At 40.3% G+C, this 18233-nt stretch overlaps 20 non-coding genes across 20 annotated transcripts; all 20 read left to right on the top strand.

Moving 5' to 3' along the window:
- The first annotated feature begins 292 nt into the window (after positions 1–292).
- trnaa-cgc (transfer RNA alanine (anticodon CGC)) lies at positions 293–364 on the top strand. The gene has a single exon. It is a non-coding gene; the product is annotated as a tRNA-Ala (tRNA).
- Positions 365–831: 467 nt separating this feature from the next.
- Positions 832–903, top strand: trnat-ugu (transfer RNA threonine (anticodon UGU)). Its single transcript has one exon. It is a non-coding gene; the product is annotated as a tRNA-Thr (tRNA).
- Positions 904–2042: 1139 nt separating this feature from the next.
- Positions 2043–2114, top strand: trnaa-cgc (transfer RNA alanine (anticodon CGC)). Its single transcript has one exon. It is a non-coding gene; the product is annotated as a tRNA-Ala (tRNA).
- Positions 2115–2581: 467 nt separating this feature from the next.
- On the top strand, positions 2582–2653 carry trnat-ugu (transfer RNA threonine (anticodon UGU)). Its single transcript has one exon. It is a non-coding gene; the product is annotated as a tRNA-Thr (tRNA).
- Positions 2654–3793: 1140 nt separating this feature from the next.
- On the top strand, positions 3794–3865 carry trnaa-ugc (transfer RNA alanine (anticodon UGC)). The gene has a single exon. It is a non-coding gene; the product is annotated as a tRNA-Ala (tRNA).
- A 467-nt stretch (positions 3866–4332) lies between these two features.
- trnat-cgu (transfer RNA threonine (anticodon CGU)) lies at positions 4333–4404 on the top strand. Its single transcript has one exon. It is a non-coding gene; the product is annotated as a tRNA-Thr (tRNA).
- Positions 4405–6082: 1678 nt separating this feature from the next.
- Positions 6083–6154, top strand: trnat-cgu (transfer RNA threonine (anticodon CGU)). The gene has a single exon. It is a non-coding gene; the product is annotated as a tRNA-Thr (tRNA).
- A 1140-nt stretch (positions 6155–7294) lies between these two features.
- trnaa-ugc (transfer RNA alanine (anticodon UGC)) lies at positions 7295–7366 on the top strand. Its single transcript has one exon. It is a non-coding gene; the product is annotated as a tRNA-Ala (tRNA).
- A 467-nt stretch (positions 7367–7833) lies between these two features.
- On the top strand, positions 7834–7905 carry trnat-cgu (transfer RNA threonine (anticodon CGU)). The gene has a single exon. It is a non-coding gene; the product is annotated as a tRNA-Thr (tRNA).
- A 1139-nt stretch (positions 7906–9044) lies between these two features.
- trnaa-ugc (transfer RNA alanine (anticodon UGC)) lies at positions 9045–9116 on the top strand. Its single transcript has one exon. It is a non-coding gene; the product is annotated as a tRNA-Ala (tRNA).
- Positions 9117–9583: 467 nt separating this feature from the next.
- trnat-cgu (transfer RNA threonine (anticodon CGU)) lies at positions 9584–9655 on the top strand. The gene has a single exon. It is a non-coding gene; the product is annotated as a tRNA-Thr (tRNA).
- A 1139-nt stretch (positions 9656–10794) lies between these two features.
- trnaa-ugc (transfer RNA alanine (anticodon UGC)) lies at positions 10795–10866 on the top strand. Its single transcript has one exon. It is a non-coding gene; the product is annotated as a tRNA-Ala (tRNA).
- Positions 10867–11333: 467 nt separating this feature from the next.
- On the top strand, positions 11334–11405 carry trnat-cgu (transfer RNA threonine (anticodon CGU)). Its single transcript has one exon. It is a non-coding gene; the product is annotated as a tRNA-Thr (tRNA).
- Positions 11406–12545: 1140 nt separating this feature from the next.
- Positions 12546–12617, top strand: trnaa-ugc (transfer RNA alanine (anticodon UGC)). Its single transcript has one exon. It is a non-coding gene; the product is annotated as a tRNA-Ala (tRNA).
- Positions 12618–13084: 467 nt separating this feature from the next.
- On the top strand, positions 13085–13156 carry trnat-cgu (transfer RNA threonine (anticodon CGU)). Its single transcript has one exon. It is a non-coding gene; the product is annotated as a tRNA-Thr (tRNA).
- Positions 13157–14296: 1140 nt separating this feature from the next.
- trnaa-cgc (transfer RNA alanine (anticodon CGC)) lies at positions 14297–14368 on the top strand. Its single transcript has one exon. It is a non-coding gene; the product is annotated as a tRNA-Ala (tRNA).
- A 467-nt stretch (positions 14369–14835) lies between these two features.
- trnat-cgu (transfer RNA threonine (anticodon CGU)) lies at positions 14836–14907 on the top strand. Its single transcript has one exon. It is a non-coding gene; the product is annotated as a tRNA-Thr (tRNA).
- Positions 14908–16047: 1140 nt separating this feature from the next.
- Positions 16048–16119, top strand: trnaa-cgc (transfer RNA alanine (anticodon CGC)). The gene has a single exon. It is a non-coding gene; the product is annotated as a tRNA-Ala (tRNA).
- A 467-nt stretch (positions 16120–16586) lies between these two features.
- On the top strand, positions 16587–16658 carry trnat-cgu (transfer RNA threonine (anticodon CGU)). The gene has a single exon. It is a non-coding gene; the product is annotated as a tRNA-Thr (tRNA).
- Positions 16659–17798: 1140 nt separating this feature from the next.
- Positions 17799–17870, top strand: trnaa-cgc (transfer RNA alanine (anticodon CGC)). Its single transcript has one exon. It is a non-coding gene; the product is annotated as a tRNA-Ala (tRNA).
- The last annotated feature ends 363 nt before the right edge of the window (positions 17871–18233 follow it).

Here is an 18233-nt window from a genome sequence, read left to right as displayed (position 1 = left end):
TCCAGTGTTAATTTGCTAAATTGTAATTACCTCACTACCATGGCCTATTTATTACCTTACCTCCTCACGCCATTTGCACACACTGTATATAGACTTTCTTTTTTCTATTGTGTTATTGACTGTACGCTTGTTTATTCCATTTGTAACTCTATGTTGTTGTTTGTGTCGCACTGCTTTGCTTTATCTTGGCCAGGTCGCAGTTCTCAATGAGAACTTGTTCTCCACTAGCTTACCTGGTTAAATAAAGGTGAAATAAAATAAAATAAGAAACATTTTTTATCTTTCCCAGAAAGGGGATGTAGCTCAGTGGTAGAGCGCATGCTTCGCATGTATGAGGTCCTGGGTTCAATCCCCAGCTTCTCCATTTAAAATTATTGCATTGACCCAACTCCTACTTTACAGAATGTTGTAATTCTAAGCAGGAAACAGAGATGTGCTAAATAATTTGGTCTTGTAATCTGAAGAACATCCCTTCAATCCCTGTTCGTACAATTATAGAACAGAAGTGGCATGATTGCCATCTTTTATGGCGTCATTTTCAAAAACTGAAGTTCATGGGTTCGATCCCAGTCTGTACCTGGTTTAAGAATTGCTGCTATCATTTCCTTGTAGTTTCAATGGAGTGGTGTATATAAAAAGTACATTGTATTGATATTGCATTTTATCTGCAAATGAAATGGGATGGAAGCTCAGAGGGGGAGTGCATGCAAAATATGTATGAGGTCCTCGGTTCAATCCCAAGATTCTCCACTGAGTTTATTTGTGTGCCAAATTCACATTTACACAACTACTACTTTCCTGAATGTTGATATATAATTCAGAGCGTAGAGTGGCATGGTGGCCAAGTGGTAAGGCGTTGGTCTTGTAAACCGAAGATCATGGGTTCAAATCCCTTCTGTGCCTTCATGAAAGACATCTGATATCATGGACCTGTGCTTTAATTGGAGGACTTTGCAGAAAATCAAGTTGTATCAATATTGCAACACAGCTATTATAGTAAGGGGATGTATCTCTATGGTAGAGCCAGTACTTTACATGTATGCGGTCCAACGTTAATCCCCAACTTCTCTGTTGAGTGTAATTAGTTGTTAAATTAGCTTTTGCACAACTCCCACTTTCCAGAATGTTGACATTCTAAGAAGGAAATAGATATGCTAAATCATCTGTTTCTGTAAACTGAAGCACATGGGTTCAATCCTTGTTTGACGTTTATGGAAGATAGCTGATATTATGTAAATGTACTTTCATTAGAACAGTGTAAAGAAAAGGTCAATTGTATTGATATGACCACTGCGACCTGTATGCTCTAGTCGGCTGGCCCTCGCTACCTATTCGTCACCAGACCCACTGGCTCCAGGTCATCTATAAGTCTATGCTAGGTAAAGCTTCGCCTTATCTCAACTCACTGGTCACGATAACAACACCCACCCGTAGCACTCGCTCCAGCAGGTATATCTCACTGGTCATCCTCAAAGCCAACACCTCCTTTGGCCACCTTTCCTTCCAGTTCTCTGCTGCCAATGACTGGAACGAATTGCAAAAATCGCTGAACCTGGACACTTATATTTCCCTCACTAACTTTAAACATCAGCTATCTGAGCAGCTAACCGATCGCTGCAGCTGTACATAGGCCATCTGTAAATAGCCCACCCAATCTACCTACCTCATCCCCATATTGTTTTTATTTACTTTCTGCTCTTTTGCACACCAGTATTTCTACTTGCACATCATCATCTGCTCATCTATCACTCCAGTGTTAATTTGCTAAATTGTAATTACCTCACTACCATGGCCTATTTATTACCTTACCTCCTCATGCCATTTGCACACACTGAATATAGACTTTCTTTTTTTCTATTGTGTTATTGACTGTACGCTTGTTTATTCCATTTGTAACTCTATGTTGTTGTTTGTGTCGCACTGCTTTGCTTTATCTTGGCCAGGTCGCAGTTCTCAATGAGAACTTGTTCTCCACTAGCTTACCTGGTTAAATAAAGGTGAAATAAAATAAAATAAGAAACATTTTTTATCTCTCCCAGAACGGGGATGTAGCTCAGTGGTAGAGCGCGTGCTTCGCATGTATGAGGTCCTGGGTTCAATCCCCAGCTTCTCCATTTAAAATTATTGCATTGACCCAACTACTACTTTACAGAATGTTGAAATTCTAAGCAGGAAACAGAGATGTGCTAAATAATTTGGTCTTGTAATCTGAAGAACATCCCTTCAATCCCTGTTCGTACAATTATAGAACAGAAGTGGCATGATTGCCATCTTTTATGGCGTCATTTTCAAAAACTGAAGTTCATGGGTTCGATCCCAGTCTGTACCTGGTTTAAGAATTGCTGCTATCATTTCATTGTAGTTTCAATGGAGTGGTGTATATAAAAAGTACATTGTATTGATATTGCATTTTATCTGCAAATGAAATGGGATGGAAGCTCAGAGGGGGAGTGCATGCAAAATATGTATGAGGTCCTCGGTTCAATCCCAAGATTCTCCACTGAGTTTATTTGTGTGCCAAATTCACATTTACACAACTACTACTTTCCTGAATGTTGATATATAATTAACAGCGTAGAGTGGCATGGTGGCCAAGTGGTAAGGCGTTGGTCTTGTAAACCGAAGATCATGGGTTCAAATCCCTTCTGTGCCTTTATGAAAGACATCTGATATCATGGACCTGTGCTTTAATTGGAGGACTTTGCAGAAAAAGCAAGTTGTATCAATATTGCAACACAGCTATTATAGTAAGGGGATGAATCTCTATGGTAGAGCCAGTACTTTACATGTATGCGGTCCAACGTTAATCCCCAACTTCTCTGTTGACTGTAATTACTTGTTAAATTAGCTTTTGCACAACTCCCACTTTCCAGAATGTTGACATTCTAAGAAGGAAATAGATATGCTAAATCATCTGTTTCTGTAAACTGAAGCACATGGGTTCAATCCTTGTTCGACGTTTATGGAAGATAGCTGATATTATGTAAATGTACTTTCATTAGAACAGTGTAAAGAAAAGGTCAATTGTATTGATATGACCGCTGCGACCTGTATGCTCTAGTCGGCTGGCCCTCGCTACCTATTCGTCACCAGACCCACTGGCTCCAGGTCATCTATAAGTCTATGCTAGGTAAAGCTTCGTCTTATCTCAGCTCACTGGTCACGATAACAACACCCACCCGTAGCACTCGCTCCAGCAGGTATATCTCACTGGTCATCCCCAAAGCCAACACCTCCTTTGGCTACCTTTCCTTCCAGTTCTCTGCTGCCAATGACTGGAACGAATTGCAAAAATCGCTGAACCTGGACACTTATATTTCCCTTACTAACTTTAAACATCAGCTATCTGAGCAGCTAACCGATCGCTGCAGCTGTACATAGGCCATCTGTAAATAGCCCACCCAATCTACCTACCTCATCCCCATATTGTTTTTATTTACTTTCTGCTCTTTTGCACACCAGTATTTCTACTTGCACATCATCATCTGCTCATCTATCACTCCAGTGTTAATTTGCTAAATTGTAATTACCTCGCTACCATGGCCTATTTATTACCTTACCTCCTCACGCCATTTGCACACACTGTATATAGACTTTCTTTTTTTCTATTGTGTTATTGACTGTACGCTTGTTTATTCCATTTGTAACTCTATGTTGTTGTTTGTGTCGCACTGCTTTGCTTTATCTTGGCCAGGTCGCAGTTCTCAATGAGAACTTGTTCTCCACTAGCTTACCTGGTTAAATAAAGGTGAAATAAAATAAAATAAGAAACATTTTTTCTCTCTCCCAGAACGGGGATGTAGCTCAGTGGTAGAGCGCATGCTTTGCATGTATGAGGTCCTGGGTTCAATCCCCAGCTTCTCCATTTAAAATTATTGCATTGACCCAACTCCTACTTTACAGAATGTTGAAATTCTAAGCAGGAAACAGAGATGTGCTAAATAATTTGGTCTTGTAATCTGAAGAACATCCCTTCAATCCCTGTTCGTACAATTATAGAACAGAAGTGGCATGATTGCCATCTTTTATGGCGTCATTTTCAAAAACTGAAGTTCATGGGTTCGATCCCAGTCTGTACCTGGTTTAAGAATTGCTGCTATCATTTCATTGTAGTTTCAATGGAGTGGTGTATATAAAAAGTACATTGTATTGATATTGCATTTTATCTGCAAATGAAATGGGATGGAAGCTCAGAGGGGGAGTGCATGCAAAATATGGATGAGGTCCTCGGTTCAATCCCAAGATTCTCCACTGAGTTTATTTGTGTGCCAAATTCACATTTACACAACTACTACTTTCCAGAATGTTGATATATCATTAACAGCGTAGAGTGGCATGGTGGCCAAGTGGTAAGGCGTCGGTCTCGTAAACCGAAGATCATGGGTTCAAATCCCATCCGTGCCTTTATGAAAGACATCTGATATCATGGACCTGTGTTTTTATTGGAGGACTTTGCAGAAAAAGCAAGTTGTGTCAATATGGCAACACAGCTATTATAGTAAGGGGATGTATCTCTATGGTAGAGCCAGTACTTTACATGTATGCGGTCCAACGTTAATCCCCAACTTCTCTGTTGACTGTATTTACTTGTTAAATTAGCTTTTGCACAACTCCCACTTTCCAGAATGTTGACATTCTAAGAAGGAAATAGATATGCTAAATCATCTGTTTCTGTAAACTGAAGCACATGGGTTCAATCCTTGTTCGACGTTTATGGAAGATAGCTGATATTATGTAAATGTACTTTCATTAGAACAGTGTAAAGAAAAGGTCAACTGTATTGATATGACCACTGCGACCTGTATGGTCTAGTCGGCAGGCCCTCGCTACCTATTCGTCACCAGACCCACTGGCTCCAGGTCATCTATAAGTCTATGCTAGGTAAAGCTTCGTCTTATCTCAGCTCACTGGTCACGATAACAACACCCACCCGTAGCACGCGCTCCAGCAGGTATATCTCACTGGTCATCCTCAAAGCCAACACCTCCTTTGGCCACCTTTCCTTCCAGTTCTCTGCTGCCAATGACTGGAACGAATTGCAAAAATCGCTGAAGCTGGACACTTATATTTCCCTTACTAACTTTAAACATCAGCTATCTGAGCAGCTAACCGATCGCTGCAGCTGTATATAGGCCATCTGTAAATAGCCCACCCAATCTACCTACCTCATCCCCATATTGTTTTTATTTACTTTCTGCTCTTTTGCACACCAGTATTTCTACTTGCACATCATCATCTGCTCATCTATCACTCCAGTGTTAATTTGCTAAATTGTAATTACTTCGCTACTATGGCCTATTTATTGCCTTACCTCCTCACGCCATTTGCACACACTGTATATAGACTTTCTTTTTTCTATTGTGTTATTGACTGTATGCTTGTTTATTCCATTTGTAACTCTGTGTTGTTGTTTGTGTCGCACTGCTTTGCTTTATCTTGGCCAGGTCGCAGTTCTCAATGAGAACTTGTTCTCCACTAGCTTACCTGGTTAAATAAAGGTGAAATAAAATAAAATAAGAAACATTTTTTCTCTTTCACAGAAAGGGGATGTAGCTCAGTCGTAGAGCGCATGCTTTGCATGTATGAGGTCCTGGCTTCAATCCCCAGCTTCTCCATTTAAAATTATTGCATTGACCCAACTCCTACTTTACAGAATGTTGAAATTCTAAGCAGGAAACAGAGATGTGCTAAATAATTTGGTCTTGTAATCTGAAGAACATCCCTTCAATCCCTGTTCGTACAATTATAGAACAGAAGTGGCATGATTGCCATCTTTTATGGCGTCATTTTCAAAAACTGAAGTTCATGGGTTCGATCCCAGTCTGTACCTGGTTTAAGAATTGCTGCTATCATTTCATTGTAGTTTCAATGGAGTGGAGTATATAAAAAGTACATTGTATTGATATTGCATTTTATCTGCAAATGAAATGGGATGGAAGCTCAGAGGGGGAGTGCATGCAAAATATGGATGAGGTCCTCGGTTCAATCCCAAGATTCTCCACTGAGTTTATTTGTGTGCCAAATTCACATTTACACAACTACTACTTTCCAGAATGTTGATATATCATTAACAGCGTAGAGTGGCATGGTGGCCAAGTGGTAAGGCGTCGGTCTCGTAAACCGAAGATCATGGGTTCAAATCCCATCCGTGCCTTTATGAAAGACATCTGATATCATGGACCTGTGTTTTTATTGGAGGACTTTGCAGAAAAAGCAAGTTGTGTCAATATGGCAACACAGTTATTATAGTAAGGGGATGTATCTCTATGGTAGAGCCAGTACTTTACATGTATGCGGTCCAACGTTAATCCCCAACTTCTCTGTTGACTGTATTTACTTGTTAAATTAGCTTTTGCACAACTCCCACTTTCCAGAATGTTGACATTCTAAGAAGGAAATAGATATGCTAAATCATCTGTTTCTGTAAACTGAAGCACATGGGTTCAATCCTTGTTCGACGTTTATGGAAGATAGCTGATATTATGTAAATGTACTTTCATTAGAACAGTGTAAAGAAAAGGTCAACTGTATTGATATGACCACTGCGACCTGTATGGTCTAGTCGGCAGGCCCTCGCTACCTATTCGTCACCAGACCCACTGGCTCCAGGTCATCTATAAGTCTATGCTAGGTAAAGCTTCGTCTTATCTCAGCTCACTGGTCACGATAACAACACCCACCCGTAGCACGCGCTCCAGCAGGTATATCTCACTGGTCATCCTCAAAGCCAACACCTCCTTTGGCCACCTTTCCTTCCAGTTCTCTGCTGCCAATGACTGGAACGAATTGCAAAAATCGCTGAAGCTGGACACTTATATTTCCCTTACTAACTTTAAACATCAGCTATCTGAGCAGCTAACCGATCGCTGCAGCTGTATATAGGCCATCTGTAAATAGCCCACCCAATCTACCTACCTCATCCCCATATTGTTTTTATTTACTTTCTGCTCTTTTGCACACCAGTATTTCTACTTGCACATCATCATCTGCTCATCTATCACTCCAGTGTTAATTTGCTAAATTGTAATTACTTCGCTACTATGGCCTATTTATTGCCTTACCTCCTCACGCCATTTGCACACACTGTATATAGACTTTCTTTTTTTCTATTGTGTTATTGACTGTATGCTTGTTTATTCCATTTGTAACTCTGTGTTGTTGTTTGTGTCGCACTGCTTTGCTTTATCTTGGCCAGGTCGCAGTTCTCAATGAGAACTTGTTCTCCACTAGCTTACCTGGTTAAATAAAGGTGAAATAAAATAAAATAAGAAACATTTTTTATCTTTCCCAGAAAGGGGATGTAGCTCAGTGGTAGAGCGCATGCTTTGCATGTATGAGGTCCTGGGTTCAATCCCCAGCTTCTCCATTTAAAATTATTGCATTGACCCAACTCCTACTTTACAGAATGTTGAAATTCTAAGCAGGAAACAGAGATGTGCTAAATAATTTGGTCTTGTAATCTGAAGAACATCCCTTCAATCCCTGTTCGTACAATTATAGAACAGAAGTGGCATGATTGCCATCTTTTATGGCGTCATTTTCAAAAACTGAAGTTCATGGGTTCGATCCCAGTCTGTACCTGGTTTAAGAATTGCTGCTATCATTTCATTGTAGTTTCAATGGAGTGGAGTATATAAAAAGTACATTGTATTGATATTGCATTTTATCTGCAAATGAAATGGGATGGAAGCTCAGAGGGGGAGTGCATGCAAAATATGGATGAGGTCCTCGGTTCAATCCCAAGATTCTCCACTGAGTTTATTTGTGTGCCAAATTCACATTTACACAACTACTACTTTCCAGAATGTTGATATATCATTAACAGCGTAGAGTGGCATGGTGGCCAAGTGGTAAGGCGTCGGTCTCGTAAACCGAAGATCATGGGTTCAAATCCCATCCGTGCCTTTATGACAGACATCTGATATCATGGACCTGTGTTTTTATTGGAGGACTTTGCAGAAAAAGCAAGTTGTGTCAATATGGCAACACAGTTATTATAGTAAGGGGATGTATCTCTATGGTAGAGCCAGTACTTTACATGTATGCGGTCCAACGTTAATCCCCAACTTCTCTGTTGACTGTATTTACTTGTTAAATTAGCTTTTGCACAACTCCCACTTTCCAGAATGTTGACATTCTAAGAAGGAAATAGATATGCTAAATCATCTGTTTCTGTAAACTGAAGCACATGGGTTCAATCCTTGTTCGACGTTTATGGAAGATAGCTGATATTATGTAAATGTACTTTCATTAGAACAGTGTAAAGAAAAGGTCAACTGTATTGATATGACCACTGCGACCTGTATGGTCTAGTCGGCAGGCTCTCGCTACCTATTCGTCACCAGACCCACTGGCTCCAGGTCATCTATAAGTCTATGCTAGGTAAAGCTTCGTCTTATCTCAGCTCACTGGTCACGATAACAACACCCACCCGTAGCACGCGCTCCAGCAGGTATATCTCACTGGTCATCCTCAAAGCCAACACCTCCTTTGGCCACCTTTCCTTCCAGTTCTCTGCTGCCAATGACTGGAACGAATTGCAAAAATCGCTGAAGCTGGACACTTATATTTCCCTTACTAACTTTAAACATCAGCTATCTGAGCAGCTAACCGATCGCTGCAGCTGTATATAGGCCATCTGTAAATAGCCCACCCAATCTACCTACCTCATCCCCATATTGTTTTTATTTACTTTCTGCTCTTTTGCACACCAGTATTTCTACTTGCACATCATCATCTGCTCATCTATCACTCCAGTGTTAATTTGCTAAATTGTAATTACTTCGCTACTATGGCCTATTTATTGCCTTACCTCCTCACGCCATTTGCACACACTGTATATAGACTTTCTTTTTTCTATTGTGTTATTGACTGTATGCTTGTTTATTCCATTTGTAACTCTGTGTTGTTGTTTGTGTCGCACTGCTTTGCTTTATCTTGGCCAGGTCGCAGTTCTCAATGAGAACTTGTTCTCCACTAGCTTACCTGGTTAAATAAAGGTGAAATAAAATAAAATAAGAAACATTTTTTATCTTTCCCAGAAAGGGGATGTAGCTCAGTGGTAGAGCGCATGCTTTGCATGTATGAGGTCCTGGGTTCAATCCCCAGCTTCTCCATTTAAAATTATTGCATTGACCCAACTCCTACTTTACAGAATGTTGAAATTCTAAGCAGGAAACAGAGATGTGCTAAATAATTTGGTCTTGTAATCTGAAGAACATCCCTTCAATCCCTGTTCGTACAATTATAGAACAGAAGTGGCATGATTGCCATCTTTTATGGCGTCATTTTCAAAAACTGAAGTTCATGGGTTCGATCCCAGTCTGTACCTGGTTTAAGAATTGCTGCTATCATTTCATTGTAGTTTCAATGGAGTGGAGTATATAAAAAGTACATTGTATTGATATTGCATTTTATCTGCAAATGAAATGGGATGGAAGCTCAGAGGGGGAGTGCATGCAAAATATGGATGAGGTCCTCGGTTCAATCCCAAGATTCTCCACTGAGTTTATTTGTGTGCCAAATTCACATTTACACAACTACTACTTTCCAGAATGTTGATATATCATTAACAGCGTAGAGTGGCATGGTGGCCAAGTGGTAAGGCGTCGGTCTCGTAAACCGAAGATCATGGGTTCAAATCCCATCCGTGCCTTTATGAAAGACATCTGATATCATGGACCTGTGTTTTTATTGGAGGACTTTGCAGAAAAAGCAAGTTGTGTCAATATGGCAACACAGTTATTATAGTAAGGGGATGTATCTCTATGGTAGAGCCAGTACTTTACATGTATGCGGTCCAACGTTAATCCCCAACTTCTCTGTTGACTGTATTTACTTGTTAAATTAGCTTTTGCACAACTCCCACTTTCCAGAATGTTGACATTCTAAGAAGGAAATAGATATGCTAAATCATCTGTTTCTGTAAACTGAAGCACATGGGTTCAATCCTTGTTCGACGTTTATGGAAGATAGCTGATATTATGTAAATGTACTTTCATTAGAACAGTGTAAAGAAAAGGTCAATTGTATTGATATGACCACTGCGACCTGTATGGTCTAGTCGGCAGGCCCTCGCTACCTATTCGTCACCAGACCCACTGGCTCCAGGTCATCTATAAGTCTATGCTAGGTAAAGCTTCGTCTTATCTCAGCTCACTGGTCACGATAACAACACCCACCCGTAGCACGCGCTCCAGCAGGTATATCTCACTGGTCATCCTCAAAGCCAACACCTCCTTTGGCCACCTTTCCTTCCAGTTCTCTGCTGCCAATGACTGGAACGAATTGCAAAAATCGCTGAAGCTGGACACTTATATTTCCCTTACTAACTTTAAACATCAGCTATCTGAGCAGCTAACCGATCGCTGCAGCTGTATATAGGCCATCTGTAAATAGCCCACCCAATCTACCTACCTCATCCCCATATTGTTTTTATTTACTTTCTGCTCTTTTGCACACCAGTATTTCTACTTGCACATCATCATCTGCTCATCTATCACTCCAGTGTTAATTTGCTAAATTGTAATTACTTCGCTACTATGGCCTATTTATTGCCTTACCTCCTCACGCCATTTGCACACACTGTATATAGACTTTCTTTTTTCTATTGTGTTATTGACTGTATGCTTGTTTATTCCATTTGTAACTCTGTGTTGTTGTTTGTGTCGCACTGCTTTGCTTTATCTTGGCCAGGTCGCAGTTCTCAATGAGAACTTGTTCTCCACTAGCTTACCTGGTTAAATAAAGGTGAAATAAAATAAAATAAGAAACATTTTTTATCTTTCCCAGAAAGGGGATGTAGCTCAGTGGTAGAGCGCGTGCTTTGCATGTATGAGGTCCTGGGTTCAATCCCCAGCTTCTCCATTTAAAATTATTGCATTGACCCAACTACTACTTTACAGAATGTTGAAATTCTAAGCAGGAAACAGAGATGTGCTAAATAATTTGGTCTTGTAATCTGAAGAACATCCCTTCAATCCCTGTTCGTACAATTATAGAACAGAAGTGGCATGATTGCCATCTTTTATGGCGTCATTTTCAAAAACTGAAGTTCATGGGTTCGATCCCAGTCTGTACCTGGTTTAAGAATTGCTGCTATCATTTCATTGTAGTTTCAATGGAGTGGAGTATATAAAAAGTACATTGTATTGATATTGCATTTTATCTGCAAATGAAATGGGATGGAAGCTCAGAGGGGGAGTGCATGCAAAATATGGATGAGGTCCTCGGTTCAATCCCAAGATTCTCCACTGAGTTTATTTGTGTGCCAAATTCACATTTACACAACTACTACTTTCCAGAATGTTGATATATCATTAACAGCGTAGAGTGGCATGGTGGCCAAGTGGTAAGGCGTCGGTCTCGTAAACCGAAGATCATGGGTTCAAATCCCATCCGTGCCTTTATGAAAGACATCTGATATCATGGACCTGTGTTTTTATTGGAGGACTTTGCAGAAAAAGCAAGTTGTGTCAATATGGCAACACAGTTATTATAGTAAGGGGATGTATCTCTATGGTAGAGCCAGTACTTTACATGTATGCGGTCCAACGTTAATCCCCAACTTCTCTGTTGACTGTATTTACTTGTTAAATTAGCTTTTGCACAACTCCCACTTTCCAGAATGTTGACATTCTAAGAAGGAAATAGATATGCTAAATCATCTGTTTCTGTAAACTGAAGCACATGGGTTCAATCCTTGTTCGACGTTTATGGAAGATAGCTGATATTATGTAAATGTACTTTCATTAGAACAGTGTAAAGAAAAGGTCAACTGTATTGATATGACCACTGCGACCTGTATGGTCTAGTCGGCAGGCCCTCGCTACCTATTCGTCACCAGACCCACTGGCTCCAGGTCATCTATAAGTCTATGCTAGGTAAAGCTTCGTCTTATCTCAGCTCACTGGTCACGATAACAACACCCACCCGTAGCACGCGCTCCAGCAGGTATATCTCACTGGTCATCCTCAAAGCCAACACCTCCTTTGGCCACCTTTCCTTCCAGTTCTCTGCTGCCAATGACTGGAACGAATTGCAAAAATCGCTGAAGCTGGACACTTATATTTCCCTTACTAACTTTAAACATCAGCTATCTGAGCAGCTAACCGATCGCTGCAGCTGTATATAGGCCATCTGTAAATAGCCCACCCAATCTACCTACCTCATCCCCATATTGTTTTTATTTACTTTCTGCTCTTTTGCACACCAGTATTTCTACTTGCACATCATCATCTGCTCATCTATCACTCCAGTGTTAATTTGCTAAATTGTAATTACTTCGCTACTATGGCCTATTTATTGCCTTACCTCCTCACGCCATTTGCACACACTGTATATAGACTTTCTTTTTTTCTATTGTGTTATTGACTGTATGCTTGTTTATTCCATTTGTAACTCTGTGTTGTTGTTTGTGTCGCACTGCTTTGCTTTATCTTGGCCAGGTCGCAGTTCTCAATGAGAACTTGTTCTCCACTAGCTTACCTGGTTAAATAAAGGTGAAATAAAATAAAATAAGAAACATTTTTTATCTTTCCCAGAAAGGGGATGTAGCTCAGTGGTAGAGCGCATGCTTTGCATGTATGAGGTCCTGGGTTCAATCCCCAGCTTCTCCATTTAAAATTATTGCATTGACCCAACTCCTACTTTACAGAATGTTGAAATTCTAAGCAGGAAACAGAGATGTGCTAAATAATTTGGTCTTGTAATCTGAAGAACATCCCTTCAATCCCTGTTCGTACAATTATAGAACAGAAGTGGCATGATTGCCATCTTTTATGGCGTCATTTTCAAAAACTGAAGTTCATGGGTTCGATCCCAGTCTGTACCTGGTTTAAGAATTGCTGCTATCATTTCATTGTAGTTTCAATGGAGTGGAGTATATAAAAAGTACATTGTATTGATATTGCATTTTATCTGCAAATGAAATGGGATGGAAGCTCAGAGGGGGAGTGCATGCAAAATATGGATGAGGTCCTCGGTTCAATCCCAAGATTCTCCACTGAGTTTATTTGTGTGCCAAATTCACATTTACACAACTACTACTTTCCAGAATGTTGATATATCATTAACAGCGTAGAGTGGCATGGTGGCCAAGTGGTAAGGCGTCGGTCTCGTAAACCGAAGATCATGGGTTCAAATCCCATCCGTGCCTTTATGAAAGACATCTGATATCATGGACCTGTGTTTTTATTGGAGGACTTTGCAGAAAAAGCAAGTTGTGTCAATATGGCAACACAGTTATTATAGTAAGGGGATGTATCTCTATGGTAGAGCCAGTACTTTACATGTATGCGGTCCAACGTTAATCCCCAACTTCTCTGTTGACTGTATTTACTTGTTAAATTAGCTTTTGCACAACTCCCACTTTCCAGAATGTTGACATTCTAAGAAGGAAATAGATATGCTAAATCATCTGTTTCTGTAAACTGAAGCACATGGGTTCAATCCTTGTTCGACGTTTATGGAAGATAGCTGATATTATGTAAATGTACTTTCATTAGAACAGTGTAAAGAAAAGGTAAATTGTATTGATATGACCACTGCGACCTGTATGCTCTAGTCGGCTGGCCCTCGCTACCTATTCGTCACCAGACCCACTGGCTCCAGGTCATCTATAAGTCTATGCTAGGTAAAGCTTCGTCTTATCTCAGCTCACTGGTCACGATAACAACACCCACCCGTAGCACGCGCTCCAGCAGGTATATCTCACTGGTCATCCTCAAAGCCAACACCTCCTTTGGCCACCTTTCCTTCCAGTTCTCTGCTGCCAATGACTGGAACGAATTGCAAAAATCGCTGAAGCTGGACACTTATATTTCCCTTACTAACTTTAAACATCAGCTATCTGAGCAGCTAACCGATCGCTGCAGCTGTATATAGGCCATCTGTAAATAGCCCACCCAATCTACCTACCTCATCCCCATATTGTTTTTATTTACTTTCTGCTCTTTTGCACACCAGTATTTCTACTTGCACATCATCATCTGCTCATCTATCACTCCAGTGTTAATTTGCTAAATTGTAATTACTTTGCTACTATGGCCTATTTATTGCCTTACCTCCTCACGCCATTTGCACACACTGTATATAGACTTTCTTTTTTTCTATTGTGTTATTGACTGTATGCTTGTTTATTCCATTTGTAACTCTGTGTTGTTGTTTGTGTCGCACTGCTTTGCTTTATCTTGGCCAGGTCGCAGTTCTCAATGAGAACTTGTTCTCCACTAGCTTACCTGGTTAAATAAAGGTGAAATAAAATAAAATAAGAAACATTTTTTATCTTTCCCAGAAAGGGGATGTAGCTCAGTGGTAAAGCGCGTGCTTCGCATGTATGAGGTCCTGGGTTCAATCCCCAGCTTCTCCATTTAAAATTATTGCATTGACCCAACTACTACTTTACAGAATGTTGAAATTCTAAGCAGGAAACAGAGATGTGCTAAATAATTTGGTCTTGTAATCTGAAGAACATCCCTTCAATCCCTGTTCGTACAATTATAGAACAGAAGTGGCATGATTGCCATCTTTTATGGCGTCATTTTCAAAAACTGAAGTTCATGGGTTCGATCCCAGTCTGTACCTGGTTTAAGAATTGCTGCTATCATTTCATTGTAGTTTCAATGGAGTGGAGTATATAAAAAGTACATTGTATTGATATTGCATTTTATCTGCAAATGAAATGGGATGGAAGCTCAGAGGGGGAGTGCATGCAAAATATGGATGAGGTCCTCGGTTCAATCCCAAGATTCTCCACTGAGTTTATTTGTGTGCCAAATTCACATTTACACAACTACTACTTTCCAGAATGTTGATATATCATTAACAGCGTAGAGTGGCATGGTGGCCAAGTGGTAAGGCGTCGGTCTCGTAAACCGAAGATCATGGGTTCAAATCCCATCCGTGCCTTTATGAAAGACATCTGATATCATGGACCTGTGTTTTTATTGGAGGACTTTGCAGAAAAAGCAAGTTGTGTCAATATGGCAACACAGTTATTATAGTAAGGGGATGTATCTCTATGGTAGAGCCAGTACTTTACATGTATGCGGTCCAACGTTAATCCCCAACTTCTCTGTTGACTGTATTTACTTGTTAAATTAGCTTTTGCACAACTCCCACTTTCCAGAATGTTGACATTCTAAGAAGGAAATAGATATGCTAAATCATCTGTTTCTGTAAACTGAAGCACATGGGTTCAATCCTTGTTCGACGTTTATGGAAGATAGCTGATATTATGTAAATGTACTTTCATTAGAACAGTGTAAAGAAAAGGTCAACTGTATTGATATGACCACTGCGACCTGTATGGTCTAGTCGGCAGGCCCTCGCTACCTATTCGTCACCAGACCCACTGGCTCCAGGTCATCTATAAGTCTATGCTAGGTAAAGCTTCGTCTTATCTCAGCTCACTGGTCACGATAACAACACCCACCCGTAGCACGCGCTCCAGCAGGTATATCTCACTGGTCATCCTCAAAGCCAACACCTCCTTTGGCCACCTTTCCTTCCAGTTCTCTGCTGCCAATGACTGGAACGAATTGCAAAAATCGCTGAAGCTGGACACTTATATTTCCCTTACTAACTTTAAACATCAGCTATCTGAGCAGCTAACCGATCGCTGCAGCTGTATATAGGCCATCTGTAAATAGCCCACCCAATCTACCTACCTCATCCCCATATTGTTTTTATTTACTTTCTGCTCTTTTGCACACCAGTATTTCTACTTGCACATCATCATCTGCTCATCTATCACTCCAGTGTTAATTTGCTAAATTGTAATTACTTTGCTACTATGGCCTATTTATTGCCTTACCTCCTCACGCCATTTGCACACACTGTATATAGACTTTCTTTTTTTCTATTGTGTTATTGACTGTATGCTTGTTTATTCCATTTGTAACTCTGTGTTGTTGTTTGTGTCGCACTGCTTTGCTTTATCTTGGCCAGGTCGCAGTTCTCAATGAGAACTTGTTCTCCACTAGCTTACCTGGTTAAATAAAGGTGAAATAAAATAAAATAAGAAACATTTTTTATCTTTCCCAGAAAGGGGATGTAGCTCAGTGGTAAAGCGCGTGCTTCGCATGTATGAGGTCCTGGGTTCAATCCCCAGCTTCTCCATTTAAAATTATTGCATTGACCCAACTCCTACTTTACAGAATGTTGAAATTCTAAGCAGGAAACAGAGATGTGCTAAATAATTTGGTCTTGTAATCTGAAGAACATCCCTTCAATCCCTGTTCGTACAATTATAGAACAGAAGTGGCATGATTGCCATCTTTTATGGCGTCATTTTCAAAAACTGAAGTTCATGGGTTCGATCCCAGTCTGTACCTGGTTTAAGAATTGCTGCTATCATTTCATTGTAGTTTCAATGGAGTGGAGTATATAAAAAGTACATTGTATTGATATTGCATTTTATCTGCAAATGAAATGGGATGGAAGCTCAGAGGGGGAGTGCATGCAAAATATGGATGAGGTCCTCGGTTCAATCCCAAGATTCTCCACTGAGTTTATTTGTGTGCCAAATTCACATTTACACAACTACTACTTTCCAGAATGTTGATATATCATTAACAGCGTAGAGTGGCATGGTGTCCAAGTGGGAAGGCGTCGGTCTCGTAAACCGAAGATCATGGGTTCAAATCCCATCCGTGCCTTTATGAAAGACATCTGATATCATGGACCTGTGTTTTTATTGGAGGACTTTGCAGAAAAAGCAAGTTGTGTCAATATGGCAACACAGTTATTATAGTAAGGGGATGTATCTCTATGGTAGAGCCAGTACTTTACATGTATGCGGTCCAACGTTAATCCCCAACTTCTCTGTTGACTGTATTTACTTGTTAAATTAGCTTTTGCACAACTCCCACTTTCCAGAATGTTGACATTCTAAGAAGGAAATAGATATGCTAAATCATCTGTTTCTGTAAACTGAAGCACATGGGTTCAATCCTTGTTCGACGTTTATGGAAGATAGCTGATATTATGTAAATGTACTTTCATTAGAACAGTGTAAAGAAAAGGTCAACTGTATTGATATGACCACTGCGACCTGTATGGTCTAGTCGGCAGGCCCTCGCTACCTATTCGTCACCAGACCCACTGGCTCCAGGTCATCTATAAGTCTATGCTAGGTAAAGCTTCGTCTTATCTCAGCTCACTGGTCACGATAACAACACCCACCCGTAGCACGCGCTCCAGCAGGTATATCTCACTGGTCATCCTCAAAGCCAACACCTCCTTTGGCCACCTTTCCTTCCAGTTCTCTGCTGCCAATGACTGGAACGAATTGCAAAAATCGCTGAAGCTGGACACTTATATTTCCCTTACTAACTTTAAACATCAGCTATCTGAGCAGCTAACCGATCGCTGCAGCTGTATATAGGCCATCTGTAAATAGCCCACCCAATCTACCTACCTCATCCCCATATTGTTTTTATTTACTTTCTGCTCTTTTGCACACCAGTATTTCTACTTGCACATCATCATCTGCTCATCTATCACTCCAGTGTTAATTTGCTAAATTGTAATTACTTCGCTACTATGGCCTATTTATTGCCTTACCTCCTCACGCCATTTGCACACACTGTATATAGACTTTCTTTTTTTCTATTGTGTTATTGACTGTATGCTTGTTTATTCCATTTGTAACTCTGTGTTGTTGTTTGTGTCGCACTGCTTTGCTTTATCTTGGCCAGGTCGCAGTTCTCAATGAGAACTTGTTCTCCACTAGCTTACCTGGTTAAATAAAGGTGAAATAAAATAAAATAAGAAACATTTTTTATCTTTCCCAGAAAGGGGATGTAGCTCAGTGGTAGAGCGCGTGCTTCGCATGTATGAGGTCCTGGGTTCAATCCCCAGCTTCTCCATTTAAAATTATTGCATTGACCCAACTCCTACTTTACAGAATGTTGAAATTCTAAGCAGGAAACAGAGATGTGCTAAATAATTTGGTCTTGTAATCTGAAGAACATCCCTTCAATCCCTGTTCGTACAATTATAGAACAGAAGTGGCATGATTGCCATCTTTTATGGCGTCATTTTCAAAAACTGAAGTTCATGGGTTCGATCCCAGTCTGTACCTGGTTTAAGAATTGCTGCTATCATTTCATTGTAGTTTCAATGGAGTGGAGTATATAAAAAGTACATTGTATTGATATTGCATTTTATCTGCAAATGAAATGGGATGGAAGCTCAGAGGGGGAGTGCATGCAAAATATGGATGAGGTCCT

The sequence above is a fragment of the Salmo salar genome, unplaced genomic scaffold (assembly GCF_905237065.1).
Source record: "Salmo salar unplaced genomic scaffold, Ssal_v3.1, whole genome shotgun sequence".
NCBI lineage: Eukaryota > Metazoa > Chordata > Actinopteri > Salmoniformes > Salmonidae > Salmo > Salmo salar.
The sequence above is the reverse complement of the archived record's forward strand: the minus strand, read 5'-3'. Positions and strand labels throughout refer to the sequence as shown.